The sequence below is a fragment of the Macrobrachium rosenbergii genome, chromosome 5, assembly GCF_040412425.1.
Source record: "Macrobrachium rosenbergii isolate ZJJX-2024 chromosome 5, ASM4041242v1, whole genome shotgun sequence".
Taxonomy (NCBI): domain Eukaryota; kingdom Metazoa; phylum Arthropoda; class Malacostraca; order Decapoda; family Palaemonidae; genus Macrobrachium; species Macrobrachium rosenbergii.
Window position 1 is genome coordinate 1,388,502 of NC_089745.1, and position 9,916 is coordinate 1,398,417.

Consider the following 9,916-nt stretch of genomic DNA (forward strand, 5'->3'; position numbering starts at 1 on the left):
ATATTATAAGAAATATCAGGCATTTTCTTTACTTACAAAACAAAAAGAAAAAAAATATATGTACCCATTCATAACTGGATTTGTTTCTCCAGTAATATTAATAATAACTTTTGCTTTCTTTAATAAAACAACATTCAATGTAACAATAAGAAATATAAGAATCTGCGTGTCATTCCAAAATGAACAATATCAACGCATAAAATCCGATTTGCAATGTATTTGCAATATCCAATGTGACGACAGTCCCTAGCTGTTGCACGGTGTCATATCTGATAATTTCCAATCAACATATTTGACAATGAACGGAGTTCATTACTGGATGGCTATTGTACTTCAAATGCAAGGCTGATCCTTTGTAGGAATAATACGTATGTCATAAATAATGATATATTTAAAAATACGTCATTATTCTACTCTTTCGATCAAATAAGTATCAATATTCAGTAAATATTTTATTGCAAAAGACAACACTAATTTTCTTGTTCATGCATAATTTAAGACCGAAAAATTTGAAACCTAATCTATAATACACAGGAAATAAAGCTAGAGAGAGAGAGAGAGAGAGAGAGAGAGAGAGAGAGAGAGAGAGAGAGAGAGATTGCAAGTTTATAAATGAAGCGACTACAATAATTTTCTTGTTCAAACATAATTCATGAAGGAAAAACTTCGAGACACAATCATAGGATAAAAAAAATAAAGCCAGAGAGAGAGAGAGAGAGAGTGAGAGAGAGAGATTCCAAATTTGTATATGAAAAGATAACAACAATTTTCTTGTACATTTAATTTACGAAAACACTTGAGACACAATCTATAATATATCAGAATGAGAGAGAGAGAGAGAGAGAGAGAGAGAGAGAGAGAGAGAGAGAGAGAGACAGAGAGATTCTCAAGTTAAAAAAAAAAAAGGCGTTTGATTCCGTACGCTTTTCTACAACTGAACTTTCCAGAACCTGTCACACGAGAGAGAGAGAGAGAGAGAGAGAGAGAGAGAAACGTCACAGATAACACACCCACGAAAAAATACAGCCTAATAAGATAAGAGACTTTGGAAATGGCCCCATTTGGGCGAACGAGGCGAAATCCTTTACCTTTATTTTTGCCCCAATCGGCCCTTACCTGGCGAAGGGACACTCATTACCGAGAGATATATTACCTGGGTGAAATCAGGCCGAGTCCTTTTTCTCCACGCACACACAAACACTCACCTGAAACAAGAGAAATAAATCAGGTTAATCTTCAAGCATATATTAGTCAGTTCTCTTGGTAATGGATTGTCAACGATAAGGCAATCTTTTGTCAGAAGGATTACTGCCGTGAAGCGATTCTCCTTGTATTTTACTTACATTTTTATCTATTTATTTATTGTTTTGTTCATTTATCTGTTATTTTCTAATAACTGATCTCTTCTTTTGGTATTTCATATTACCTTCTGATACTTCTCTCAAATGAACTCCGTAAAAACGTTTGGAAGATTGAATTTTAAGAAGTCATTGGCCCCTTATAATAATAATAATAATAATAATAATAATAATAATAATAATAATAATAATAATAATAATAATAATAATAATAATAATAATAATATTTTTACTTACTGCTAACCACAGATAAAAGGTTTTTCTTTTACAATCTGCTTATTTATAGTGTTCACTGGACTAATACTTCCACGACAAGTTAAAAGAGAATAAAAATAAACGAAACATATATTCAAAAACAACATCAAATGTCGATCCTATTCCATGTGAAGAAATACCCATTCGGTTTCTATAAATCATTGCTGGGCGAATACGGGAGAAAATATTTTTGGACACAATGAACAAATACGCACAGGAATAGGACTTTAAAATAGCTATATTCCTGTCCTGTGCATGGAGTCAGATATATATAAAATATATAAAAGTTGTGCTTCTGTAAACACTGTTCCTAAATACTATGTACTGCAATTATGTATGTATGTATGTATGTATGTATGTATGTATGTATGTATGTATGTATATATATATATATATTATATATTATATATATACACATATATACCGTGTGTGTATATGTATATGTGTGTGTATGTAAAGACGTGTGTGTGTGTGTATATGTATAACTGAATCACGAAAATATGGAACGTGATGAATATATAAATTACGACAAAATCCACGAAGGATATACTTATATACATATATATGTATAGATATTTACAAAGAGAGAGAGAGAGAGAGAGAGAGAGAGAGAGAGAGAGAGAGAGACCCACAAACGAACTTCCCAACAAAATCTGCCAACTTCTCCCCTACCATTCCCCTCCTAATCCCACTCCCACTCCCACAAAAAAAAAAAAAAGAAGTTACGACTAGGGGGAAAGAACTAACGTGTTCAAAACAAACAAGAGTTGTAATTCGGTTAGTGATCGCTGATCGCTCTGGCCCACCCCCGAATTCACCACAGAATCTGTTTTCCCATAACTGTCAAAGCGTTGTAACTAAAGGTGAGATCACAGAGAGGGCGTGCGCGCGGGCGTGCGGGCGTGTTTGTCCGGATATTGACGGACACGGGAAAACACTCAGAAATTCATATACGCACGCGTAGGGAAATGTGAAGGGTTATGGGTGGTTAAGTGAATACGCACGGTTTTTGCGCTTTGTGATATGAATACGCATGTATTTTATACATATATACGTGTATTTTCTAGGAAGGATACAGTTTTAAGTGGAAATTTTAACAAAGAGGGTCCTAAGAGTAATTGGTAGCAGTGGTCCAAAACTGGTATAATATAGGATGGCTAACTGCATATGTGTATGTATGTAAGTATGTATGTATGTATTAATATATATATATATATATATATATATATATATATATATATATATATATATATATATATATATATACATATATAAATGTATATATACTGTACATACACACACACATAAAGACATATATATATATATATATATATATATATATATATATATATATATATATATATATATATATGACTGTTCCTAGAAATGGTGGCTTCAGATACCAATATCCTTCTAGTAACTGAATGAGTACTCTGGGATGAGGTTGCTAGCCCTATACCTTTCGCTATCATTGTAGCAGCCCATAATCATCATCATCGTCGACTAAGTACCAGGTGCATAGCAATGCACTGCATCTTCGCAACCTTGAATTTCATTGCATCGAGATATATAGATATAGATATTATATAGATGTAATTCCAAGCTTAACAATGCAAGATACAGGTGGATTTTCTGAATGCAAATTTTCTGAATGCAACTCGCGTCACCCTCAAGGAAAGACTTGGAAATAAAAAAAGGTCCCATCAGAGTCTCAGCTACGATGCCAAAACAGGGTTATTTCAGGGCAAATGAGCTCCTGAATCCTCACGGAGCTTTACGAATGAGGCTAAATCCCTGCAGAAACAGATTCCATGAAGCCATTTTTAAAACGGTAGGTTTTTGCTTGTTTTGACTGGAAAATATATACACTACAAGCAAACTTGAAAAGGAGGTGTGAAGGTATATACAAGTATTGATACAGCCTGGTTTTTCTGGAAAATATATACACCTACAAGAAAACTACAAAAAAGAGTAAAGGTATATATATACAAGCATATAATTACTGAAAATGACCGAAAAATAGGTTTCACCTTTATTCAAATTTCTGACGAATAAAGTGAGTCCTTAGTGATAAATATTTACACTACAAGCAAACTTCAAAAGGGGTGAAGGTATATACAAGCACATTACTGAAAATGACAAAAATTTTTTTTATTTAAATAAAAATTTCTGACGAATAAAATGAGTCTTGAAAAATCTAAGTAACAAATACATACACTACAAGCAAACTTCATAGAAAGAGTGCAGATATATACGGGCACGTAAGTAATGAACATAAGAAAGAGTGGAGGTACTTACAAACACGCAAGTGCTGAAAATTATTAGAAAAAAGGTTTTTTGACGTTATTCAAGTTTCTGACGAACAAAGCGAGTCCTGGCAAATCTAAGTAATAAATGGAAATGAAAGGGAAGAGGAAGTGCCTATTTCAGCACTTGCAAATAAAAATTAGGAATCTACTCATAATGCAAACTGTGTGAACAAAAAAATTAACAATAAATAAATGATGTAAAAAAATAATGTACAGAAATCTAATAATTAACCAATATTGTAAACGAAAAATTAACAATCACTAAATATTGCAAAAAATAATTAGCAATCAATAAATACTGTAAACAAAAAAATAACAATCCATAAATAATGTAAACAAAAAATTTAACAAATAATAAATACTTTACACAAAAAAATAACAATATATAAATAATGTAAAAAAAAATTCACAATTAATAAATATTGTAAATTAAAAATTAACAATCACTAATACTGCAAAAAAATAATTAACGATCCATAAATATTTAGAAAAAAAATTAAAAATCAATAAATGAAATAACGAACACTTTTCAAATACGGAAAGTAAAAATACTTTTAAAAAAATAAGGAGAGTCTATGACTTTAGTTCACAATACTCAAACTGCAAAAAGATTACCTTGAGAGAGAGAGAGAGAGACTGGCTCTTCAAAACAAGTCCCCAATCACGGTGTTTGGAATCTGCCTGAGAGAGAGAGAGAGAGAGAGAGAGAGAGAGAGAGAGAGAGAGAGAGAGAGAGAGAGAGAGAGAGAGAGAGAGAGAGACTAGCCCTTCAAAACAAGTTCCCTTTCACGGGGTACTGGGGAATAGGCCAGGCCAGAGAGAGAGAGAGAGAGAGAGAGAGAGAGAGAGAGAGAGAGAGAGAGAGAGAGAGAGAGAGAGAGAGAAGTGCCAACACAACTTGATATGAAGCGAAGTGTATCTGGGACGCTTTCCTTAATTACATTCCCATCTCGCACACAATGCACACAACTTCCAATATATACTGCCAGATGGCTGCGGCGGCGGTGGCGGCGGTGGTGGTGGTGGTGGTGGTGGTCACACAACAGAGGCTTTCTTCCGCGAGTGGAGGAACGCCAGGTAGAAGAGACCCACTCAAAAATTGGGGCGCCAGAGAATGAAACTCGAACAACAAACAATGGCGACAAGAGAAGGTCCATTAGGCAGCAACAATGTCAGGAACGAAACGAGGTAAAGAAATGTGGCAGAAGAGAGAGAGAGAGAGAGAGAGAGAGAGAGAGAGAGAGAGAGAGAGAGAGAGAGAGAGTCAAGTCTCTTTAGTTTTAGAAAAAGATTCAATTTTATTTCGTAAGCATTTCTACTATTTACTTTTCGGAAACTGTAACACGAGAGAGAGAGAGAGAGAGAGAGAGAGAGAGAGAGAGAGAGAGAGAGAGAGAGAGAGAGAATTTAAATGCAACTGTAAATGACTGCATGGAAAAATATACAATTTGCGTTTGAAGAAACGTGAAACCAGACACACACACAAAGAGAGAGAGAGAGAGAGAGAGAGAGAGAGAGAGAGAGAGAGAGAGAGAGAGAGAGAGAGAGAGAATTTAAAACAACTGTAAACAACAAAATGGAAAAAATATACAATTTGCGTTGCGAAGAAACGTGAAAACCAGACACACAAAGACAAAGAGAGAGAGAGAGAGAGAGAGAGAGAGAGAGAGAGAGAGAGAGAGAGAGAGAGAGAGAGAGATTAAAAACTAAAGTGTATGTAGCTGAGTACAATTGTAAGTATACAATTGTATTTAGCTACATAGTTGTAAATAAATCTCTCTCTCTCTCTCTCTCTCTCTCTCTTTCTTCTTTCTTCTTTCTCTTCTTTCTCTCTCTCTCTCCGAAATCAACCTTCCCTCTATTACTGTAAAAAACCCAGCGAAGTTCCCCCAACAAGTTACATTAACAAACAACTCCAAACGCAACATTGTACCAAATAATAAATCATACGACCTCCGGAAATGATGCTGAGTTATTGCCAGATCTTGCAATTTGCAAAACAGGAATATGTACGATGCAAACTTCTCTCCTCACATCCGCTGGTTTACAATTTCGAGAGCATAAAAACTTAGCAAAGCAACGTACCTTCCATGAATTCCTTCCAGCTAGAGTGTGTGTTATAATTACTTTGTATTTATAGAATATTAACCTTAGCAGCTGCGTTTTCCGAAGTAAATCACTACCCATTTTTTTTTTAAGTGTGCCGTTGTTAAGGAGCAGGATATCTGTCATGTTAAAAATAACTATTGAAAATTAGTTATGGATAGATTATAGTTCAATATTATAATTTCAATGCCGCTTGAGCAATCATTGTCGTTTGCAAGTCATTGTATACATACATACATACATATATATAAATGCATATTTATTATTATTATATATATATATAATATATATACATTTATATATGTGTATGTATACAATGATTCTTGCAAACGACAATTATTGCACAAGCGGCAGATGAAGCTATATAATGAACTATGATATACCTAAAGCTAATTTTCAATAATTATTTTTAGCATGACATATATATATATTATACATATATATAATATATATATATATATATATATATATATTATATATATATACATATATAGATACATAATTAATCTTGATCACTTGCACAACTGTCCTGTGCAATCATACAAAGAACAGCAGGACCCCACTTACGGCTACTGGACGATGGGGACAGACAGCCCTTGAAAGCTTGTAAATTTTATCTTAAATAAAATCTACGTTAGTAAGACAAAAATTTATATACATATAGATAGATAGATATAGATACATAAATATATTACAACCCACACTTCCTATCCCGAGACCAAATCCTAGCAAGCAAAATAATGGTGACGCACCAACAATTCAAGCAAAGTCCAAAGCATGTTGCTTGCGCTTCCAGCGTTGTTTTCTCACAGAACCATTGGGACAACTTCCGGGAAGCATAAAACTTCCGAGGAGGGAAAAATAAGAATGTAACGAAAATTAAGAATCCTGGGAAGTAATAAATTACGATCAAATAAAAAGATGGACGTGCATGTTGTTGACCGACCTGACGGAGAGAGAGAGAGAGAGAGAGAGAGAGAGAGAGAGAGAGAGAGAGAGAGAGAGAGAGAGTGTGCGTCCTTCCCCGAGGATCTGGGGAGGAAGGATGTAGGATATCAAAGCTTGAGGAAGGAATGGAAGGGATACGGACAGAATTAAGGATAAGAGAGAATTAAGAATGGGAAGAAATAGACGGATAAGAAAGCATGCAGAAGAATGTGTAGGAATAGAAGGAAGCACGAGAAAGCATGACGAAGAGGAATGTACAAGAATAGAGTGCAGGGTAAGAGAGCATGAAGAAGAATAAGTAGGAACAGAGGAGGAAAGGGTAAGAAAGCACGAAGAATAAATGTGTAAGAATAGAGGAATGAAGAAAGCATGCATGACCAAATCGAGGCGAAGGACATACGAGAGAGAGAGAGAGAGAGAGAGAGAGAGAGAGAGAGAGAGAGAGAGAGAGAGTCTAAAGCAGGAAAAAAAACAAGCTCATTTAAAAAAAAACGAGAAAAAGACGACATCGAAGCCACGACAAAAAAAAAAAAATCCCAAAGCAAAAAGTAAAAAAAAAAAAATCAAGCGTCCACTGATCCCACATCATTACAAAGCAGCAGTAGCAGTAGCAGCAGCAGAAGCAGGAACAGCAGCAGATGGACGCAAGGGGGACGAGAACGACCTCGGCCAAAAAGGCGACCAGCGAGCGACCATCTCAATCAAAGCGCGAGTTCGTGCGTATCTGGACCTCTCTCATTTTCGGACAACTGGTGATTGACGCGGCGCTGTCGTCGCATTCGTCGCTTTTTCAGTCGCTTTTTCCTCAGCAGTCGCTCAGGACGCCGCTGACGTGACCGTGGAAAATCGAATCGGCGAATGAAATCAACCCCCAACCTCCCCCCGCTTCGTCGGTTCCAGCAAACAGAGACGAGAATTAGCATAGCGCATGCTATGCATGCTAGACTGCAGTCTTTGTCTTTATATTCGTGGTTTGTTGTGTCTTTGCCCGGTTGTCGTGTGTGTGTGTGTGTATGTATGTATGTCTGTATGTATGTATATATATATACATATATCCACACAACTTAACTGTGTGTATATTTATATATATATATATATATATATATATATATATATATATATATATATATATATATATATATATATATATATATATATTCATATTACTCGTGTTAGTCTTCAAAAAAAGACGGAATGGCTTAGATTCAAGAGAGAGAGAGAGAGAGAGAGAGAGAGAGAGAGAGAGAGAGAGAGAGAGAGAGAGAGAAGAAGAAAGAAGAAATTATGTAAGAAGGGTGGGGGAAGGGGTTCTGGGAAAGAAATTGGGGAATGAATATTATTGTGGGAGGGGGGAAAAGGGAGGGGGGAGTAGTGCAATTGGAAAAGTTTTTGACAGTTCTCGCAAACCAATAAAACAGGCCCATGAAAAAGCATTTTCGAAATAAAGAGGAAACAGCCAATAACTTTCATGACCCCCAAGACAAATGAAGTTAGCTGTTTCCCAAATATTACTGAGGCCAAAAGGGACGAGGAATATAAATAAGGGACGAGGAGTATTAATAAGGGATGAGGAATATTTTATAAGGGATGAGGGATATTAATAAGGGATGAGAATTATTAATTAGGAAGAGGAATATTAATAAGGGACGAGGAATATTAATAAGGGACGAGGAATAATAATAAGGGATACGGAATATTTATAAGGGATGAGGATATTAATAAGGGATGAGAAATATTAATTAGGAAGAGGAATATCAACACAGGACGAGGAATATTAATAAGGGATGAGGAATGTTAATAAGGGACGAGGAATTTTAATAAGGAAGAGGAATATTAACACAGGACGAGGAATATTAATATGGGAAGATGAATATTAACAAGAGACGAGGAATATTAATATGGGAAGAGGAATATTAATAAGCGACGAGGGATGTTGATAAGGGACGAGGAATGTTAACAAGGGATGAGGAATATTAATAAGGGACGAGGAATATTAATAAGGGATAAGAAATGTTAATAAGGAAGAGGAATATTTATAAGTGACGTGGAATGTTAATAAGGGATGAGAAATATTAATAAGGAAGAGGAATATTGATAAGGGACAAGGAATATTAATAAGGGACGAGGAATATTAATAAGGAAGAGGAATGTTAACAAGGGACAAGAAATATTAATAAGGGATGAAGAATGTTAATACGGGACGAGGAATATTAATAAGGGATGAAGAATATTAATAAGGAAGAGGAATATTAGTAAGACACGAGGAATACCATTAAGAGGAATATCAGTAAGTCCCAAGGAATATTAATAAGCGCTGAGAAATATTAATGAGACGAGGAACATTAATAACTCACGAGGAATATCAATAAGGCCTAGCTAGTGCATAGTAATTAACACAGCGTCCTTCCCATTACAAAAATACAGCATCTCCCGTCAGCAACACACACATCAAGCGTATTACACACCAGAAGGAATTACAGATACCGAGCGTTATGCCAACGCAGATGGTCAAGAGGCGTTGTTATAATCCAATCTGGCTCAGATCTGGAAAGGGTTTTCATCACACAAGCCAACTTAAAAGAGTGGTTTTCCCCGGCGTTATTTACGAGCGTTACCTAGGTTCTTACATTTGCGGCAAATAACGCTTCTCTCTAGAGCGTTATTCGTCTGTGTAATTACGTCTAGATTTCTGGATTCATTACGGGGGAGAGTTGTTGAAGTTTTGTGTATCTATAGTCCAGTATTTTCAAAAGATAAAAAAGAATAAAAAAATTATACTAGGTAAAAACGTAGACAAAATTAATAATATCTCTTCCTGAAAGTTTTTTTTTAATAATAATAATAATAATAATAATAATAATAATAATAATAATAATAATAATAGACTTATTTTGGCATCAATAAATATTCTTCAACTGAGAGCAAACACACATACAAATA

At 35.1% G+C, this 9,916-nt stretch overlaps 1 long non-coding RNA gene across 1 annotated transcript in view; it reads right to left on the reverse strand.

Moving 5' to 3' along the window:
• The window catches only part of LOC136838417 (uncharacterized), a 592,657-nt gene that overhangs the window by 201,789 nt on the left and 380,952 nt on the right, over positions 1-9,916 (reverse strand). The gene's annotated exons all lie outside the window — the stretch shown is intronic.